General features: G+C 40.7%; 1 long non-coding RNA gene across 1 annotated transcript; it reads right to left on the bottom strand.

Moving 5' to 3' along the window:
• Window positions 1-57: 57 nt before the first annotated feature.
• LOC139539253 (uncharacterized) lies at window positions 58-3,278 on the bottom strand. Its single transcript, XR_011667896.1, has 3 exons — window positions 3,066-3,278; window positions 391-493; window positions 58-122 (listed from the first exon to the last, which is right to left on the bottom strand). It is a non-coding gene; the product is annotated as an uncharacterized lncRNA (long non-coding RNA).
• Between the last annotated feature and the right edge of the window lie 18,117 nt (window positions 3,279-21,395).

Genomic DNA, 21,395 nt, shown 5'->3' with positions numbered 1-21,395 from the left:
TAATGTTGAAATATGAAATGACGGTCAACTCAAAAGGTCAACTTACCATCTCATTGACAGTTTCAGAAGGCAGGAGGTCATCCACCACACAGACAGGCAGGTCTAGAGACTGGGACAAGGCTCTATGGTCATAACCAGGAGAGAATGGAAACAACATCAGAGCAATCCCAATGGCAGAATCTAACCACTGTCTTCATGTCAAAGACTCACTTAGTAGTTAATACATGGCCACAAATAATGAGGGGTTCAAATAGATCTGCTGGGGACTTGACCCTACAAATGACTCCAAGAATGATGCCTGACCTGCCCCATAACAAGTTCTCTATTATTAGTCTCTCTCTCTTAATCTCCACACAACAATCTAACTGGACAGAGTGTGAGTGGCCTTACCTGACTGTCTCAGTGTCAGAAACATCATAGAACAATAAGACTATGTCTTCCAGGGACGTCTCAGCTACAGCAGAGGGGGCAAAGTCCGGGATGATCTCTCAAGCTGAAACAAAGTGACTGTATGTGAACTGAACCATTTCCCACTGGGCAAAAACTGGTTGAATCAACGTTGTTTCCACATCATTTCAACCCCCAAAAAGCTATGTGATGATATTTAATCAACGTAGAAAACTAATTGCATTTGCATAAAGTAATCAACTTGAAAGGCATTTAGACTTTTCTTCACCCAACTTTTAACCTAAATCCAGTGACATGGTGAAACGTTTTGTTAATTTTACATTGAATCAACAACCAAACTTTAAATCAAAACCAGATGTTAAACTGACGTCTGTGCCCAGTGGGTTATGTTGATGGATCCGATCAATTACCTTAGTTCTGCTGGTATTATTAGCTGCATGAAAATACATCTGTGGAGTACAAATATTAGCTGCTTTCTGAAGGACAGCCAAGCTGATAGACAACATGGAACCTCCAGATAATTATGACATCATTGGAACACATGCACGTGTCACAAACACTTTGTCACTATAAAAAAGCAGTGTAGCAGTGCTGCCCAAGCTGGGGGGGTGGGACAATTTTATTAGGCTTTTATTCAGATTAACCAACAACGCTCTACTTGAAGTCAATGAGTAAACAAGCCTCAGCAATGTAGACACATCCCACTGGGCACACCATGTCATTTCAATGTGGAAATTTGGGTAATATTTGGTTGAGATGTTGATCAATGAGATTTTAACCTTTATTCATCCACTCAAAAAGATAATGAGAAGTTTGGGAATTAAACAATGTGTTATCACTATGCGTTCAACCATCTAAAAGCACAACCAAATTCCAATGGAAAAACAATGTCTGATTTCTGGTTTATCATCTAAATGTGTTATCACAGCGCTTTGAACCATTTAAAAGCACAACAAAGTTCAAATGGGAATACAATGTCAGATATTTTGTATTCATACAACAACTTAAATGTGTTATCAATGTGCTTTATCTAATAGTACAACCAAATGACCTGGATTGTAGTTGAGATTACATTAAAAGAGCATGGTGCAAGTGATCAATGCTGTTTGAGATTCTGCACAGATTATTAGAGCAATTGGGAAGATTTCCACCGATCTGCGACCTTAGAATGCAATTTTTTTTTGTTCTTTTTTTTCACCTTTATTTAACCAGGTAGGCCAGTTGAGAACAAGTTCTCATTTACAACTGCGACCTGGCCAAGATGAAGCAAAGCAGTGCGACAAAAAACAACAACACAGAGTTACACATGTCACTACCTTGAACATGCACGCTTTGTCAAAATGTGTTACTCATTTTAAGGTTGAATAAATACTGTTCCATTAGTTTGTAAGTTAGCCTAAAGTTCAGCCTATCTACTGTATTACTAAAGTAATATTGAATTGTGTTTGGTTGACAACGAAACCAAATATCAACATTTGAAGGAGAAGTATCTTCTGCTTGGATAGTTCCTTCTGTGCCACTGACTTAGTATGGCTTTAATTCCAGTTTGTCTAAAAATGTAATCATTTACATGTTAGATTCACGTCTCCATCTCAACCAAAAATCTAAGTTAAAGAACAGGACTAAATTAAATCAAATCAAACTTTAAATGCACTTTAAATCAAGTTTGATTTGATTTAGTCCTATTCTTTAACTTAGATTTTTGGTTGAGATGGAGACGTGAATCCAAAATGTTAATGATTAACTTGAAGATTCAATTTGAAATCAACCAAAGCTTGAGACACTAGGCCTATACTGTATGCATTGTCTATTAGTTGAACTCTGGGTTGAATTGAAACAATAGCTGTTGATGACTTTGCAAATGCTATATAGGCTTTTACAAAGTATGGTTACATCTCATTTGCTTTGTCAAACCTGCCCCTTGGAATGACTTCGATATTAACACTGAATATATTTTGTTATTAAGAGATCTCTCAATAATAATTCTCACAATAGCATATTGGTAGTAGTCAGTGACATATCAAAGCTAAGCAGGGCTGGGTGTGGTTAAAACCCTGGATGGGGTTCGATCCCGGGCTGAGGTGCTGCCCAGCCTATTGTTTTTTTTCTGAAAGTGTATATAATGTTGAAAATCTGACATTGTTTCAAAGGTACAAATTCTACCTATTTTATATTAAGATGCTTGTGTTTCCAACTTCCCAAAGTTAGTAAACATCCAGAGTTTAGAGGTTGAAAACAGTGTAGGCCTATACCCCATTTTATCCACTACCACCCCCCCTCCCCTCCCCCACACACACTTTACATTTGACCAATATGTATGCAGCCCACCAGCCCTAAAGCATGAACATGTTTTTTTCCTAGAAAATGTGGATTAAGAGAAGCAAAATTATCCTTTTCGCTAGTTTCATCTAAATAGGGGGGCAACATGACATTGACAAACCTTGTCATATCTGCTTTCACCGGGATTTAAAAACCCAGGCTTTCCTAAAATGTTTACCTCAGCCAGTCTAGAACCCAGGTGTGTCTGCAAAACACATGCACGCCTCCATAAGGTTCATGGGTTCCCTATTGTTTTATCCCAGTACAAGAGGGGCAACTGGATTCAGGATCAAACACAAGCAGTCTTTAAGGTATATCTTATTACAGTTTAGGCCTACCTTATTATTTTCTTCCATCTGGCAATATCGTTTTAAGGAATTAAATCTGTTTTGTTGCTAGTATTATTATTAACTGTAGGAAAATACCGCTGTAGAGTACAAGAATCAGCTACTTTCTGAAGGACAGCCAAGCTGATAGACAATTTAGAACCTACAGACAATTATGACAAAATTGGAACGCATGAAAGTGTCACAAACGCCTTGTTATTTTCGGGAGTGGCTCCGCATTCGTGACCGGATCTCTGATTTCTATTGCCCAGTATCCGTTAGTGCGCAAATTCTCGCGGGAATTTGGGATTAATACTTTTCTCATGCCGAAACCAGATTAGATACATACCGGTAGTTAAGTGACAAAAATGGATTATATTCGCAATGTCATTCAGCAAAAAACAAATAAACAAAACATAAATAGCCACTACAATTTAGAAACATGATTTTGTCATCAGTTCAGTACCATTTGTTTGAATTTGTGGACCCACGACTAAAGGTTATCGACGTTAGCTAGTTGCTAGCGATGCTAGTCAGCATAGGCTGCTACATGATAAGCAGTTCGCGTTAGGGAATTAGCTACCCATTAGCCAGCCTAACAAACTGTCAAGTCCAATGGAAACCGATGCAACCCTGCTGGCAAATAAGGGCTAGCTAGATGTCTAGTGGTGACAGTGAGGTCCCTATGAGTTTCAAGGCTTTAATAAGTGCTATCGTGCAGAAATAGCGTATAAAATACTGGTTGATGAGTTAGCTAAATTAGCTAGCAAGACAGATATGACCGTTAACAGCGTGCACGCACAAATGCATGACGACACATTGTATCTAAGTGAAGAAGACATGCAGAATAAGATCGCCCCACCAAGCTAGATAGTAGAGGGGTACAACAACGCCGGTACACAGATGCATAGCTCATACAATTATATTTTGTTCCAGTCAATGACTATACATGTTGAAAAATAAATGCCTGCGTCAAATATATGGCATCGCATGCTAGGGCATAGCTGGCATGGATTAAACAAAAAAAACGGTAACCACTAGATGTCCTCGTATACCCACATTTAGATCAAATGTACTTGATTTTTCATCAGTACTGTGTGAATGACAAGCCCACTGAATCTAGTTGAATAATCTTTATACTCAGCAGGTAGAGGCCTAGGTACTTCAAATCAGTGCTTAATTTGAGCCGGATCATGCCAGAACAGGCTCCGGCACCATTCCGTTCTGGACTGTGATGTATATATATATATATATATAGTGTGGTGACATTTGTGGCCTGCTGGAGGTCATTTTGCAGGGCTCTGGCAGTGCTCCTCCTTGCACAAATGCGGAGGTAGCAGTCCTGCTGCTGGGTTGTTGCCCTCCTACGGCCTCCTCCACGTCTCCTGATGTACTGGCCTGTCTCCTGGTAGCGCCTCCATGCTCTGGACACTACGCTGACAGACACAGCAAACCTTTTTGACACAGCTCGCATTGATGTGCCATCCTGGATGAGCTGCACTACCTGAGCCACTTGTGTGGGTTGTAGACTCCGTCTCATGCTACCACTAGAGTGAAAGCACCGCCAGCATTCAAAAGTGACCAAAACATCAGCCAGGAAGCATAGGAACTGAGAAGTGGTCTGTGGTCACCACCTGCAGAACCACTCCTTTATTGGGGGTGTCTTGCTAATTGCCTATAATTTCCACCTTTTGTCTATTCCATTTGCACAACAGCATGTGATATTTATTGTCAATCAGTGTTGCTTCCTAAGTGGACAGTTTAATTTCACAGAAGTGTGATTGACTTGGATTTACATTGTGTTGTTTAAGTGTTCCCTTTATTTCTTTGAGCAGTGTATATAGTATGGTGATATATAGTGTGGTGGTATATAGTGTGGTGGTATATAGTATGGTGATATATAGTGTGGTGTTATATAGTGTGGTGGTATATAGTATGGTGATATATATATATATAGTATGGTGATATATGGAGTCCTTTTCTCCTTTTCTCTCCACTGCGACCGCACACCCAGAGAAAACGCCATATACTGTTTGGCCTTGGCCAGGTTAGTCCAACTTTAAATGACAGTGATTTACAGGTGAAATGCTTACTTATGGCTTGGGGTTAGAAGCTGTTATTGGTTTACCCTAACAAGTCCTGAAACAAATCATGAGCCAACTATCATGCTTAGAAGGTATATAGTGTCAGTATGGGGAGAGGATAGGATGTAAGGGAGCTTCATTAATGTATTGAGGCCATCACATATACAGTATTTCACAATGCTAGACCACACATTTGGTCTCCTAACCTTGTTCTGGTTGATTGACTCTCTAACAGTGCCTTCACACAGAGACCATGGCTGCAGCAGCTGAATGTAGCACGGACTCTGGCCAGGAGGAGTGCTCAGCACATTGGGTAGACACCAGGATCCTGGTCATTAGGCAGATTAAACATACTGAAACAAGGAGGGACAACCTGGACTTGTCCAAAAAGGAACTCTTATTTAAGTTTTCTGTTCGGGAAAAACATATATTTTTTTACGGTTTCCATTGTGTGCCCTCATGAACACGACCCAGAGAACAGACTGTACCTCATAAAGTACCTGTATTGTCACTAACAAGGGAGGAAAATACAGTGAACAAGATGAGATTTTGGAACAGATGATGCCTGAAACAATGCGGACGACGAAGAATTTAGTTCCTTTTGATGAGGCTTATAGATATAGTCAATACTGTGTTTGATTTGTGTGTAGACAGTTTATAACGGCAGGCAGTGGATTCTCAGTCATTCGTAATCTCAAGTACCAAAAACGTATCATATTTCACTGGCTATTTGTAGTAGCCGAATGTGAATGGAATTATTATTATTCTAGTCTTTATTCTAGAATCATTCAGTTGAATGAATGTATGTGGTTGTACTGTATGTGATTGTAAGTGTTTGACATGGGTCAAATTGAGGCTCCAAACCCCCCCACTTAACACTAGTTTTTGTCCATAGAAATCCTCACTTGCTGATGAAGATCTATAGTGGTTGAAATCAATGTAAAATACACAGTATGAACACTGCTGCCTTAAAACTCTTTAATTCAAATCAAATTTTATTTGTCACATACACATGGTTAGCAGATGTTAATGTGAGTGTAGCGAAATGCTTGTGCTTCTGATTCCAACAATGCAGTAATAACCAATGAGTAATCTAACCTAACAATTCCACAACTACTACCTTATACACACAAGTGTAAAGGGATAAAGAATATGTACATAAAGATATATGAATGAGTGATGGTACAGAACGGCATAGGCAAGATGCAGTAGATGGTATCGAGTACAGTATATACATATGAGATGAGTAATGTAGGGTATGTAAACATAAAAGTGGCATAGTTTAAAGTGGCTAGTGATACATGTATTACATAAAGATGGCAAGATGCAGTAGATGATATAGAGTACAGTATATGCATATACATATGAGATGAGTAATGTAGGGTATGTAAACATTATATTAAGTGGCATTGTTTAAAGTGGTTAGTGATACATTTTTACATCAATTTCCATTATTAAAGTGAGCTGGAGTTGAGTCAGTATGTTGGCAGCAGCAACTCAATGTTAGTGGTGGCTGTTTAACAGTCTGATGGCCTTGAGATAGAAGCTGTTTTTCAGTCTCTCGGTCGCTGCTTTGATGCACCTGTACTGACCTCACCTTCTGGATGATAGCAGGGTGAACAGGCAGTGGCTCGGGTGGTTGTTGTCCTTGATGATCTTTATGGCCTTCCTATGACATCGGGTGGTGTAGGTGTCCTGGAGGGCAGGTAGTTTGCCCCCGGTGATGCGGATTATAATTGCTTATATAAATGAGTCTGTGCAGTGTCAAAATAATACATCTGTTACATAAGGGGGGAAAAATGCTATTTTTGGAGAAAAAAAATACCACAAAAGACATGAAATAATGGCATTATGGGAAAATAATACATACTGTATTTCACATAGAGTATTTGACAAACTCTTTATTTACGTTACAAAGCTGACAACTACTGTAACGATGTGTTGGCACAGCATGTGTCATCATTCCCCTGCAGTGTGTGGATTTACACAGCAACATAGCAGACAACTTAAATAGTTTATTTTTATTTCACCTTTATTTCACTAGACAAGTCAGTTAAGAACAAATTCTTATTTACAATGATGGCCAAACCTGGACGACGCTGGGCCAATTATGCGGCACCCTATGGGACTCCCAATCACTTGGAGTGGGAAGGATACAACATCCAATATCACACACTTCTTCCTTGGTATTCTGAGAACTGTCAGATAGCTGTGAGGGCTATGAGTGGATCGTGGACCCATGCATAAATGATAACTTTGCTGTAACTCAGTGGGGCAAGTAGAACATCGGGGTTAGTGTATGTGCATTATCTTGTCAGTTGATTGTCTTTGTCTCAAAGCCTTTCCATTTCTGGGGTAATGAAGAAGCTTCTGATCTCAAACTTCTTGATAGGTAAGAAACACTTGGTTAGTGTATGTGCCTTAACCAATGGGTTGTCAGGTGAACGTTGAAGATGCTTCTTGGAGGTGATCTAATGATGTCATTGAATGTCATTGAGTTGCTCACTGGACAAGACAATTATTCACTGAAAATTAAATCTGTCTTTCATTTCACTTATGTTGATATTTGATTGGCTATTTGCTATCTTTTGAAAATACAAAAATAAATATAACTGTTTTATGAAGCACTTGTAGAGATTCATTGTCTTCAAAATCAGATTTTCAGCAGAACAGATACATACTTTTACAATATGACATCAAATAAAATAAAAATCAAGTAAGTGATATGTAAATGATTGGCAGAAGGCTCCAACCACCCAAGTCATAGACTGTTCACTCTGCTACCACACGGCAAGCGATACGGGAGCACCAAGTCTGGGACAAAAGGCTCCTTAACAGCTTCTATCCCCAAGCCATAAGACTGTTTAACGTTAATTAAATGGCTACCTGCACTATTTGCATTGAACCCCTTTGTTATTGATGTATTTTTCTAATTGTTTTCCACTGACTCTCTTGAATTGGCTCGATGCACACTCACTACACTCTACCCACACATTCACTGTGACACTGACCGACTTTCACACTAGCTGCTGCTACTGTGTTTATCTATCCTGATTGCCTAGTCACTTTTACCCTTACCTACATGTACATACTGTATTACCTCAACTACCTCGCACCCATGCACATTGACTCGGTACTGGTACTCCTTGTATATAGCCTTGTTATTGTGTTACTATTTAGAAAATATTTTCTTACTTTTTAACTCTTCATTGTTGGGAATGGGCTCGTAATAAAGCATCTCACAGTAAAGTCTACACCTGTTGTTTTTCGGCGTATGTGACCAATATGATTCGATTTTGATTTGAACAAATGAATGCTCTTGTTGTTTTAATGAGGAATTTAATGAAATAATTTGCTTTTCCTTGAAGATTTGAATGGGCTGGAAAAGCCTTTCGTGATGGCTCTACACAATCTGGTGAAAAGGGAGGGTTTGCGACTCTTCTCTTCAAGTGGGAAGGACGATGCAATATCATAATTTCCCTCTGGAGCAAAGAAGCCATGAGAATTTGTCATCGACTCTGCAAAGAAAGACCATCCAGTATGTCATCAATTTACATGTTTAGTCATTTAGCAGACGCTCTTATCCAGAGCGATTTACAGAAGCAATTAGGATTACGTGCCTTGCTCAAGAGCACATTGACAGATTTTGCATAGTGAGCTCAGGGATTCTGAACCAGCAACCTATCGGTTACTGGCCCAACCTCTTAACCCACTAGGCTACCACCCAGCCCGCAGTACAGTATGTCATAGGTAACAACTCAGAGGAGAGTACAATGTCTTTCCAAATGAATTAGTTGAACGGTAAAGTAATAATATCTTAGTCTTGACTGAGCAGCAGCCTAAACAACAGCAGGGCTTACCTGTAAAGTACACAGTAGGGGAAGTGTTCTGAGGCTGGTACTCCAGAGACTCTTGAGGACAGAGGTTCTTACTAACTTTCTTGGAACCCTGGTTGGTGGGAAAAGGCACAGTGAAACAAACTGGAAAATGTTCGATATCTTAAAGTACAGCATATCAATTGCAAAGAAGCAGTGCAATGCCATGACCCAAAGAATCATATATCTCATAAAGGTCAACAGCAGTGTTATTCATGAAAGATGTATGTGTACTATACCTTTGTGTTAAAGGACCTGAGGACCTGCTCTCCAGTACTGCTGATGGTATCCCTTGCCAAATCAAACACGCCATCTACAATGTCACTGGTGGCCACGCTGGTAGCAGACTCAAAATAACATTTAGCAGTGGCTTTGGTGATCATTTGAAGAATGACCATACAAGTAGAAGTCTTTGGATCGTTCTGGACTGAAACATCAAAGTTTATATTTTCATATTCATCTGACCACTGTTTTAGGAAGCCCTTCACTATCTCTTCAGCAAATATCTGGAGAAGATGGGAGGAGAGCTTCTTGGATATGGCACATTGTTCCTTTCCCCATTTCAGCCTTGAAAGAATGGAGTCTGAAACACTTTTGGCTGCTTCCAATGTTAAGACATGTGGAGTGCTGTGGATGTCCTGAATGGCTATCACTTTATCCACCAATTCATGACTGAAAATGTGGATGGTCCAAGTGGAAATTATTTTTCTCAATTTCCTAACAGCAGAACGGAGGTCGTCAAGATGAGAAGCACCCTGTCCATTTTCCTGTGTGTTCTCAACACTTTCCACCATAATGTCCACTACCACCCCAGCAGCTTGCCTAACTTTGTCAACAAAGGTTAGAGGAAGTAAGTCCTCTGTGTGAATGAAGTCCTCAATGATTGTGTTTCTTACAATGGGAAAGTCAATCTGAGCAGGAAACTCAGTGGGTATGGGAGTCCCGGGTAAAGCAAAGTTCCATTCTGACTGCTTTGATTTTGAAGTAGGTGTTGGAGAGATGGAGGAGCGTGAAGAAGAGGTCTTTCTTGTCTTTTGGCTGGCAGCACTCCTACAACGGATCATGCCATTATCCTCCAGCATGGATCCTGAGAGCTCAGTGGTTTTAGGTAGTAATTTATGCGGAATGTCCACACAGGCATCTTTTCCACCAGATGTAACACTGCTCTGGTTGACCTCAAGATGGCCGAGATTAGCTCTCAGTGATGCAGAACTGCTTTGATATGTAAACATTTTGATTGAATCAAGAGTTGTGTCTGATCTTTGAAGATCATTTCTGATAATCTCCTTAATCTTACTTTGCAGACTGTGGTAGATGTTACGAGCAACAGACCAGATCCTTTTCTCAGAAACCTGTCCAGTGGTGAGCAGGGAGGTTCCAGATACCATGTCAGATGAATGGGTGGTCTGGGTGAGCTCCTGCTGGTCTTTCACCATGGTTTGTATAATATCAGTAGATGTGGTGGATGTAGATACAGACTGATCTGTTGTACCTTCCTCCACAATGTTAAATGATCTAGAGAGGACCTCACTCACTCCTTTCTCAGCTTTGGTTTGGAACTCATAACTAGAGAGTTTCTGGAGGCTCTTTGTTGAAAGACTATGGGAAGATGCAATGCCTTTGGAGGCAGCCGTGCTGCAATCTAGACTTACTGGAGAGGTTCGCTCAGGAGAATCTTGGAGACGTTCAAACATGTCTTCACATGGTGTTGGGGACCTTGACCAGGAGATGTTATTCAGCTGAGACAGAACACCACCTACCAACACGTTGACCGCAAGAGACATATCAGATATTTTCTTTCCTACTGTGGAGAAGCAAGGTGCATTTGTTGTCTGATCCTCGCATGAGGTCAAGATTGTTGAAATGACCTCTTTGGTACTATTGGTCAGTAGAGCCTCGTCTGTTTCAGTCCAGAGAAGTTTTGAACTCTCGCTGACACCCCTGTGTAGAGCCACTTCAAGGTTCAAACTGGGCAGGTGAGGCACACTCTTACTAGCTTGCCTCAAGTCCTGGCTTGCCAAACAAATGTGCTCCTTAGTCCCAAGATGTTCAGAGTCCTCTGTGGGTATATGACTGGACATTCTGCTCAGCATGTCTGACCTCCGCTGGTGAATGGTGAAGTCCTTTAATGTCTTCTTAATATTGTTAAATAAACTAGTGGTAGCTGACCAGATCCTGCTCTGTAGCTTTTGTGCTTTTTCCTGGAGGTCAGGTTCTCTCTCCTCTACTTCTGCAGGTTGCGCCAAGCTCTGCAGGTCTTCCACAAATGTGTCAATGATGCCAAAGGCAGCAGAATCTGCACAAATATCCTTTGACCATGTGTACCGGTTTTGAATGGAACCAGACCTGGTCGCTACAGAATAAGCAGGCTTTGCACTAGTTAAGCTACTGGTGGACTTTTCAACTAGGAACTCACTCACTGCTTGAGTGGCGTTTCTCTTGAATTCCTCACTTGAGAGTTTTTTCATGCAATTTAACAGACTGGTCAAAGAAGCTGTGGCATTACTTCTGCTGTCCTCAATTTGAGAGGGGAACTCACATACTATTGATGATGAGGCCCTGGAATGGGAGATATCCCCAAGCTGAGCCAGAACAACTTCTACAAATTGTTGTCTCTCAATAGAGAAGTCTGATCCTTTTTCTCCAACAGTGTACAGGGGGTCCTCCTTTGACATCTCAGTGTTGTACAAGACCAGAAGCTCTGAGATGACTTCTTTGGTGCAAGTTGTCAGAAGGAGCTTGCTTTCTTCTGAGTCAGTTTGTGCCCAAAGAAGTTTTGAGCTCTCACTTAGGCCTCTTTGTAAAGTAACTTCACCAGTGGACTCTGGCAACTGAGGCTCACTCTTACTGGGCCTATATTTCATGTCTAAGCAAGGAAGTGGAACTGTCTCCTTAAACTCAGCATTTGTGATGTTGTCATCAGATGTGACAATGCTCTTTAAGGCACATCGCTGAAGCTTGCCGAAATAATCTTTCAAGTTGTTTTGGATGCTGTGGTAGATATGAGCAGCAGCAGACCAGGCACTCTTCTGTTGCGGACTCTCTTCAGATTCAGCCAAGGACTTCATATCTGACACGAAAGTCTTAACAACTACTGACGCTGCTGAGCCCACTGGGTGAATTGACTCTGTCTTTACAATGCCAGACAATGTTTGACCTGATATAGCACCTGTTAACTCAGACTGAACGACTGAACTAGGAAAGCTCAAACTACTGACTTTTTTGGCAAGAACTCCACTCACTGCTTGCATTGCTGATGCTAGAAACCGCCGGCTGGAGAGTTTTTTAATGCTCTTAGATGTGAGCGTGCAGGAGGAACCAGATTCACTAATATTGTAGCTGCTCTCGTATTTCCTTATCAGGGCATCAAGATCGTCAATGAAGCCAACATGCGATGCCAAAAACGTGATCTTGTCCTTCAGAACTTCCAGCAAACTCTGTTCGTTCTCGTCAACAAAAGCCACCTTTGTGTCAGAGATGGTGCTCATGACTTGCCCTGTTAGACTCTTGCTCTCTTGGTCAACTTTTTCAAGTTTAGCAGCCAGCTCTCTCACCATGCTTTCAGTCACCTTGGTCTCCGAGTCTCCCCTTCTTCCAGATGTCACTAGAGAGGTTTGACTTGCGGAGGCACTCTTAACGACCAGTGATACGGCCGACTTGACATCTTTAGCCAACTCTGCCATTACAGCAGGGATTAGCATCATAGAGCCTGCACTTCCAGATGGAGAATCGGACATGCATGCAAGTTTGGAGAGAGAACCTTGCAGGCTGTCCTGCACACAGGTGACGAGGGTGTCCTCTGAGAGACCTAAAAGGACATGTAGAGACTCAGAGTTGGTTGTTTTCTTCTGCACCTCAGACAGAGAGGTTTGAGACCTTGAACAAAAAACAGATATCATCAAAGTCAAACAAATAATATGTAAGGCTGTGATGCACGTTCAGTGTGTCAAATACATCTGCACCATTGAAAACAATGAGGAAAACACTTCTGTTTCTCTGAGAAAAAACCTTAGTGTGATGTCAGCCTAACTGCTTAATTTCTAAAGCCCAATAAAATGTTTTTTGTAAAAGTAATTTGTATTGAAACTGGCCTGTAGATATCTATCTATCCTGGCAATATCTATCCTCTGCTAAATCCAAATTGCTATAAACTTCAAATACTGTAACTTCTAATAACTTCAAGGACAATCGTAAATACAAGGCAGTTTGAAGAAATGTTAAAGGGAAATGTCTAAATGTTTCAACTTCATATTCATCATCTCCAGCACCACCCCAACATCAGCATGTGAAAAATTGGCATTTCTATGTTTTGTAGAAAAAAAGAAAGAGGAAGATAAGTGTTTTCTATGACATCATCAACCAATTAGTAGGCTATGCCTACTCATAATTGGTTAAAATCACACGATGCACACTGATGATGTCATTAGAATCTAGAGCTGAGCATTTAACCAACATTTTTGTTATTTTTCGGTTTTTAAACAAATAATTGACCGACGTCGGCTCAATTATTTGAATTCCATATATTTAATTTTTTTCTTCTTCTGTGAGCTCGATGCTCAGTTTCTGTAGAGATAAATCAGATCAAGCACGAACTATGCAATGTAGTAGGGAGTTGTAGTTTCCAACAGGCCAATATTCTACATAGTTTAGAACAGAAAATATGGTCATTCATTCCCATAATCCATTGCACGCCCGCTTATTTGTCCACTCTGTGTGGAGCAGATACGAAGACCTCATTGACTGAGACGAGAGAATGCATGAGAGCGATAAAAAGCAGTTGCTTTGCGAGGTTTCTCTACCTGGAAATACATGATCTAAGTGATTGATAGTTGGTATTCAGCAGTCATAAAAGTATGCCTTATTTACTTAGAAGAACTACTAAAATAGTGATGTTGTCAGACAGCATAGGCAGCAGCTCTATAGAGATGAGTTGATGAAATAATAAAGTCATCAAATAAATATTTTATATGAGAAAGTAAATGATGGTTAATAAGTGATAAGCAGTAATGGGCAGTCACTACCCAAATGGGACTTTTATTAATATTTTTATTCTGTGTTGTTACAGCATTCAACCCACACAATCCATAGTGCATTCAATATCTCAAAAAATTATTGAAATCGAAAACCGTGATTATTTTTTCAATATTTGAATCGAAACCAAATTAACCTCAAAAAGCACTAATCTCTCAGCACTATTGGAAACAGTTACGTTCCTCTATCTTTTTTTACTACAAAGCAGGGAAATGTGTAATTTCCACATATGGTGATGCTGGAGATGAATATGAAGTTGTTACATTTCCCTTTAAGAACATACCTCATGGCCCCCTTGGGCAGGTAGCTTCCACTGCCCAGACTGCCCATCTCCTTAGTCAGGTAAAACTCCTTGAACTTAAGTTGTTGTGATTCCTGCTCTTCTTCCTCTTTTTGCTCCATACAGTTGGAGGAAGGGTAGGGAGTCGGGATGCGAAAGCTATTGTAAGACTTTCGACTGCCTGGCCTCTTAGGTACACCAGCCTCAGTAAATCTCACTCGGGATTTGGTTTTAGCCTTATCGTCTAACAGGCTGGTGAGTGACGCTGTGAGAGATCTCTGTGACAATTGAGAGGAGGCAGCATCTTGGATGCCCAGTAGTTCGTAAAGACCTGGGATGATGATCTGCATCAGCTTGTCCGATAAAAACTGGTCAATCCTCAGACACAAGCCGGCAAGCTGTTGTTTTGTCAGCTGTATTCCAGAAACAGAACAAGTGTTTTAAAATGTTGCATAGTGCATCTTTCAAAAGCTTATGAACAAGGTTAAACATTAGGCAGAGTTTTCATGGTAATCTGATTAAATTGTCAGTAACATGATCTTACCGGGTCAAACACGCCCTCACGAATCCCCCTCCATTGCCTGAAAACAATATTGTTAGAAATGTTGTCATATCAGGATGTCTTAGAAATGTTGTCATATCAGGATGCCTTGGAAATGTTGTCATATCAGGATGTCTTAGAAATGTTGTCATATCAGGATGTCTTAGAAATGTTGTCATATCAGGATGCCTTAGAAATGTTGTCATATCAGGATGCCTTAGAAATGTTGTCATATCAGGATGTCTTAGAAATGTTGTCATATCAGGATGCCTTAGAAATGTTGTCATATCAGGATGTCTTAGAAATGTTGTCATATCAGGATGTCTTAGAAATGTTGTCATATCAGGATGCCTTAGAAATGTTGTCATATCAGGATGCCTTAGAAATGTTGTCATATCAGGATGCCTTAGAAATGTTGTCATATCAGGATGCCTTAGAAATGTTGTCATATCAGGATGCCTTAGAAATGTTGTCATATCAGGATGTCTTAGAAATGTTGTCATATCAGGATGCCTTAGAAATGTTGTCATATCAGGATGCCTTAGAAATGTTGTCATATCAGGATGCCTTAGAAATGTTGTCATATCAGGATGTCTTAGAAATGTTGTCATATCAGGATGCCTTAGAAATGTTGTCATATCAGGATGCCTTAGAAATGTTGTCATATCAGGATGCCTTAGAAATGTTGTCATATCAGGATGCCTTAGAAATGTTGTCATATCAGGATGCCTTAGAAATGTTGTCATTTCAGGATGCCTTAGAAATGTTGTCATATCAGGATGCCTTAGAAATGTTGTCATATCAGGATGCCTTAGAAATGTTGTCATATCAGGATGCCTTAGAAATGTTGTCATATCAGGATGCGTGGCAGAATTGTTTTTATTTAAATATTTGCCTGACGGTGAAGTTATACTTGCTTTGTGTCAGTTGTTTTGGCAAAATTGCAATGTGACAACTTTTCTGGCACTGAAATTTTTTCTCTCCAATGAATCAGTTTCTAATTTGATCCTATTTCCTTGAAGGAGTGATAGTACCAAAGAAAACAGAACATACTTCTCAGTTAGGTTTTGAAGGAAGTCCATAAGTGTCAGATCTTCCACACTGTTGAGCTTCCCCTCTTCTGTGGTTTCCATCACTGAGGTTGCTCTGCTCCTGGCAGAATTGCTCTGCTCCTGGTAGAAATGTAATTATATTGCAAATAATCAACCTTAATATCAAACTTAATATACAACAAATATCATACTGAAATAATTATTAACTGTTAAAGAGTGGAGGAGCATTGGCAACGTTGGACCAATTAAACAACTGCAACACAACAGAGATGGTTGTGGTACTTCAACATTTCCAATGATAGCATCCCTATAACATTTTATTGAATTAATGTTGAAATATGAAATGACGGTCAACTCAAAAGGTCAACTTACCATCTCATTGACAGCTTCAGAGGGCAGGAGGTCATCCACCACACAGACAGGCAGGTCTAGAGACTGGGACAAGGCTCTATGGTCATAACCAGGAGAGAATGGAAACAACATCAGAGCAATCCCAATGGCAGAAACCACTCTTCATGTCAAAGACTCACTTAGTAGTTAATACATGGCCACAAATAATGAGGGGTTCAAATAGATCTGCTGGGGACTTGACCCTACAAATGACTCCAAGAATGATGCCTGACCTGCCCCATAACAAGTTCTCTCTTATTAGTCTCTCTCTCTTAATCTCCACACAACAATCTAACTGGACAGAGTGTGAGTGGCCTTACCTGACTGTCTCAGTGTCAGAAACATCATAGAACAATAAGACTATGTCTTCCAGGGACGTCTCAGCTACAGCAGAGGGGGCAAAGTCCGGGATGATCTCTCAAGCTGAAACAAAGTGACTGTATGTGAACTGAACCATTTCCCACTGGGCAAAACTGGTTGAATCAACGTTGTTTCCACATCATTTCAACCCCCAAAAAGCTATGTGATGATATTTAATCAACCTAGAAAACTAATTGGATTTGCAAAAAGTAATCAACTTGAAAGGCATTTAGTCTTTTCTTCACCCAACTTTTAACCTAAATCCAGTGACATGGTGAAACGTTTTGTTGATTTTACATTGAATTCACGTTAGTTAACAACAACCAAACTTTAAATCAAAACCAGATGTTAAACTGACGTCTGTGCCCAGTGGGTTATGTTGATGGATCTGATCAATTGCCTTAGTTCTGCTGGTATTATTAGCTGCATGAAAATACATCTGTGGAGTACAAATATTAGCTGCTTTCTGAAGGACAGCCAAGCTGATAGACAACATGGAACCTCCAGATAATTATGACATCATTGGAACACATGCACGTGTCACAAACACTTTGTTATTTTCGGGAGTGGCTCCGCATTCGTGACCGGATCTCTTATTTCTATTGCCCAGTATCCGTCAGTGCGCAAATTCTCGCGGGAATTTGGGATTAATACTTTTCTCATGCCGAAACCGGATTAGATACATACCAGTAGTTAAATGACAAAAATTATTATATTCGCAATGTCATTCAGCAAAAAACAAATAAACAAAACATAAATAGCCACTACAATTTAGAAACATGATTTTGTCATCAGTTCAGTACCATTTGTTTGAATTTGTGGACCCACGACTAAAGGTTATCGATGTTAGCTAGTTGCTAGCGACGCTAGTCAGCATAGGCTGTTACATGATAAGCAGTTCGCGTTAGGGAATTAGCTACCCATTAGCCAGCCTAACAAACTGTCAAATCCAATGGAAACCGATGCAACCCTGCTGGCAAATAAGGGCTAGCTAGATGACCAGTGGTGACAGTGAGGTTCCTATGAGTTTCAAGGCTTTAATAAGTGCTATCGTGCAGAAATAGCGTATAAAATAATGGTTGATGAGCTAGCTAAATTAGCTAGCAAGACAGATATGACCGTTAACAGCGTGCACGCACAAATGCATGACGACACATTGTATCTAAGTGAAGAAGACATGCAGAATAAGATCGCCACACCAAGCTAGATAGTAGAGGGGTACAACAACGCCGGTACACAGATGCATAGCTCATACAATTATATTTTGTTCCAGTCAATGACTATACATGTTGAAAAATAAATACCTGCGTCAAATATATGGCATCGCATGCTAGGGCATAGCTGGCATGGATTAATTTAAAAAAACGGTGACCACTAGATGTCCTCGTATACCCACATTTAGATCAAATGTACTTGATTTTTCATCAGTACTGTGTGAATGACAAGCCCACTGAATCTAGTTGAATAATCTTTATACTCAGCAGGTACTTTATACTTGCCTAGGTACTTCAAATCAGTGCTTAATTTGAGCCGGATCATTCCAGAACAGGATCCGGCACCTTTCCGTTCTGGACTGTGATGTATATATATATAGTATGGTGATATATAGTAAGGTGATATATAGTGTGGTGGTATATATTATGGTGATATATATAGTATGGAGATATACACTGCTCAAAAAAATAAAGGGAACACTTAAACAACACAATGTAACTCCAAGTCAATCACACTTCTGTGAAATCAAACTGTCCACTTAGGAAGCAACACTGATTGACAATAAATTTCACATGCTGTTGTGCAAATGGAATAGACAAAAGGTGGAAATTATAGGCAATTAGCAAGACACCCCCAATAAAGGAGTGGTTCTGCAGGTGGTGACCACAGACCACTTCTCAGTTCCTGCTTCCTGGCTGATGTTTTGGTCACTTTTGAATGCTGGCGGTGCTTTCACTCTAGTGGTAGCATGAGACGGAGTCTACAACCCACACAAGTGGCTCAGGTAGTGCAGCTCATCCAGGATGGCACATCAATGCGAGCTGTGGCAAGAAGGTTTGCTGTATCTGTCAGCGTAGTGTCCAGGCGCTACCAGGAGACAGGCCAGTACATCAGGAGACGTGGAGGAGGCCGTAGGAGGGCAAAAACCCAGCAGCAGGACCGCTACCTCCGCCTTTGTTTAAGGAGGAGCAGGAGGAGCACTGCTAGAGCCCTGCAAAATGACCTCCAGCAGGCCACAAATGTGCATGTGTCTGCTCAAACGGTCAGAAACAGACTCCATGAGTGTGGTATGAGGGTCCGACGTCCACAAGTGGGGGTTGTGCTTACAGCCCAACACCGTGCAGGACGTTTGGCATTTGCCAGAGAACACCAAGATTGGCATATTCGCCACTGGCGCCCTGTGCTCTTCACAGATGAAAGCAGGTTCACACTGAGCACATGTGACAGACGTGACAGAGTCTGGAGACGCAGTGGAGAACGTTCTGCTGCCTGCAACATCCTCCAGCATGACCGGTTTGGCGGTGGGTCAGTCATGGTGTGGGGTGGCATTTCTTTGGGGGGCCGCACAGCCCTCCATGTGCTCGCCAGAGGTAGCCTGACTGCCATTAGGTACCGAGATGAGCTCCTCAGACCCCTTGTGAGACCATATGCTGGTGCAGTTGGCCCTGGGTTCCTCCTAATGCAAGACAATGCTAGACCTCATGTGGCTGGAGTGTGTCAGCAGTTCCTGCAAGAGGAAGGCATTGATGCTATGGACTGGCCCGCCCGTTCCCCAGACCTGAATCCAATTGAGCACATCTGGGACATCATGTCTCGCTCCATCCACCAACGCCACGTTGCACCACAGACTGTCCAGGAGTTGGCAGATGCTTTAGTCCAGGTCTGGGAGGAGATCCCTCAGGAGACCATCCGCCACCTCATCAGGAGCATGCCCAGGCGTTGTAGGGAGGTCATACAGGCACGTGGAGGCCACACATACTACTGAGCCTCATTTTGATTGTTTTAAGGACATTACATCAAAGTTGGATCAGCCTGTAGTGTGGTTTTCCACTTTAATTTTGAGTGTGACTCCAAATCCAGACCTCCATGGGTTGATAAATTTGATTTCCATTGATCATTTTTGTGTGATTTTGTTGTCAGTACATTCAACTATGTAAAGAAAAAGTATTTAATAAGAATATTTCATTCATTCAGATCTAGGATGTGTTATTTTTGTGTTCCCTTTATTTTTTTGAGCAGTGTATATAGTATGGTGATATATAGTATGGTGATATATAGTATGGTGATATATAGTGTGGAGATATATAGTATGGAGATATATAGTATGGTGATATATATAGTATGGTGATATATATATATATATATATAGTATGGTGATATATATATATAGTATGGTGATATATGGAGTCCTTTTCTCCTTTTCTCTCCACTGCGACCGCACACCCAGAGAAAACGCCATATACTGTTTGGCCTTGGCCAGGTTAGTCCAACTTTAAATGACAGTGATTTACAGGTGAAATGCTTACTTATGGCTTGGAGTTAGAAGCTGTTATTGGTTTACCCTAACAAGTCCTGAAACAAATCATGAGCCAACTATCATGCTTAGAAGGTATATATAGTGTCAGTATGGGGAGAGGATAGGATGTAAGGGAGCTTCATTAATGTATTGAGGCCATCACATATACAGTATTTCACAATGATAGACCACACATTTGGTCTCCTAACCTTGTTCTGGTTGATTGACTCTCTAACAGTGCCTTCACACAGAGACCATGGCTGCAGCAGCTGAATGTAGCACGGACTCTGTCCAGGAGGAGTGCTCAGCACATTGGGTAGACACCAGGATCCTGGTCATTAGGCAGATTAAACATACTGAAACAAGGAGGGACAACCTGGACTTGTCCAAAAAGGAACTCTTATTTAAGTTTTCTGTTCGGGAAAAACATATATATATTTTTTTACGTTTTCCATTGTGTGCCCTCATGAACACGACCCAGAGATCAACTGCACTAACTGGTACCTCACAAAGTACCTCTATTGTCACTAACAAGGGAGGAAAATACAGTGAACAAGATGAGACTTTGGAACAGATGATGCCTGAAACAATGCGGACGACGAAGAATTTAGTTCCTTTTGATGAGGCTTATAGATATAGTCAATACTGTGTTTGATTTGTGTGTAGACAGTTTATAACGGCAGGCAGTGGATTTTCAGTCATTCGTATTCTCAAGTAACAAAAACGTATCATATTTCACTGGCTATTTGTAGTAGCCAAATGTGAATGGAATTATTATTGTTCTAGTCTTTATTCTAGAATCATTCAGTTGAATGAATGTATGTGGTTGTACTGTATGTGATTGTAAGTGTTTGACATGGGTCAAATTGAGGCTCCAAACCCCCCCACTTAACACTAGTTTTTGTCCATAGAAATCCTCACTTGCTGATGAAGACCTATAGTGGTTGAAATCAATGTAAAATACACAGTATGAACACTGCTGCCTTAAAACTATTTTATTCAAATCAAATCTTATTTGTCACATACACATGGTTAGCAGATGTTAATGCGAGTGTAGCGAAATGCTTGTGCTTCTAGTTCCGACTGTCACACCCTGGCCTTAGTTATCTTTGTTTTCATTATTATTTTAGTTAGGTCAGGGTGTGACATGGGGAAGTATGTGTTTTGGGTTGTCTAGGGGTTTGTAGGTTTAATGGGGAAAGGCCTTGTCTAGGTGTT

This window comes from Salvelinus alpinus, chromosome 15 (assembly GCF_045679555.1).
Source record: "Salvelinus alpinus chromosome 15, SLU_Salpinus.1, whole genome shotgun sequence".
Classification (NCBI taxonomy): Eukaryota; Metazoa; Chordata; class Actinopteri; order Salmoniformes; family Salmonidae; genus Salvelinus; species Salvelinus alpinus.
Note: the sequence above shows the minus strand (reverse complement) of the source record. Positions and strands in the feature narration are given on the sequence as shown.